Consider the following 1,112-nt stretch of genomic DNA (forward strand, 5'->3'; position numbering starts at 1 on the left):
ATTCATTCTATGAGACAAGCATTACCTTGATACAAAAGCTAGATAAAGACACACACACATACACACATACATACAAAATTACTGCAGGCCAATATCTCTGATGAACATAGATACAAAAATCATGAGTAAAATATTAGCAGACTAAATCCAGCAATATATTAAAAAACCATTCACCACAATTAAGTGGGATCTACTTCCAGCATGCAAAGGTGGTTCAATATTCACAAATCAGTCAACCTGATACACCACATTAAAAAGAGAAAGGATAAAAATCAAATGATTGTTTTAATAGATGCATAAAAAGGACTTGACAAAGTACAACATCCATTCATGGTACTACCCTTGATCTTAGCCAAAAGGCCGAGAAGTGATGACATCCATTCATGATAAAACCCCTCAGCAAAGTAGATTTAGAGGAAACATACTTCAACATAATAAAGGCCATATATGAAGAACATACAGTAACATAATACTCAGTGGTGAAAAATTGAGAGATTTCCCCTTAAGGTCAGGAACAGGACAAGATGTCTACTCTCATCACTTTTATTCAACATAGTATTGGAAATCCTAGCCACAGCAATCAGAAAAGAAAAATAAATAAAAGTTATTCAATTTGGCAAGGAAGAAGTAAAACTTTCGCTACTGCACATGACATGATATTATACATAGAAAACCCTAAAGGCTCCACCAAAAAAAAGCTATTAGAACTGATAAATAAATTCAGTGAGGTGGTAGGATACAAAATCAATATACAGAAATCTATTGCATTTCTATACACTAATAATGAAGTAGCAAAAAGAGAAATTAAGAAAACAATCCCATTTATAATTACACCAAAAATAATAAGATACCCAGGAATAAACTTAACTAAGGAGGTGAAATACCTGTACTCTGAAAACTATAAAACATCAGTGAAAGAGACTGAAGACAACACAAATAAATGGAAAGACATTCCATGCTCATGGACTGGAATAACAAATACTGTTAAAATGTCCACACTATCCATAGCAATCTACACATTTAATGCACTCCCTATCAAAATACCTATAGCATTTTACACAGAACTAGAACAAATAATTCCAAATTTTGTATGGAACTACAAAAGACCCTGA

The 1,112-nt window shown here is 32.6% G+C and overlaps 1 pseudogene; it reads right to left on the bottom strand.

Moving 5' to 3' along the window:
- Positions 1–226: 226 nt before the first annotated feature.
- On the bottom strand, positions 227–372 carry LOC116869582 (annotated as a pseudogene).
- Positions 373–1,112: the final 740 nt, after the last annotated feature.

Source organism: Lontra canadensis, unplaced genomic scaffold (genome assembly GCF_010015895.1).
Source record: "Lontra canadensis isolate GAN:19392208 unplaced genomic scaffold, GSC_riverotter_1.0 scaffold19, whole genome shotgun sequence".
Classification (NCBI taxonomy): domain Eukaryota; kingdom Metazoa; phylum Chordata; class Mammalia; order Carnivora; family Mustelidae; genus Lontra; species Lontra canadensis.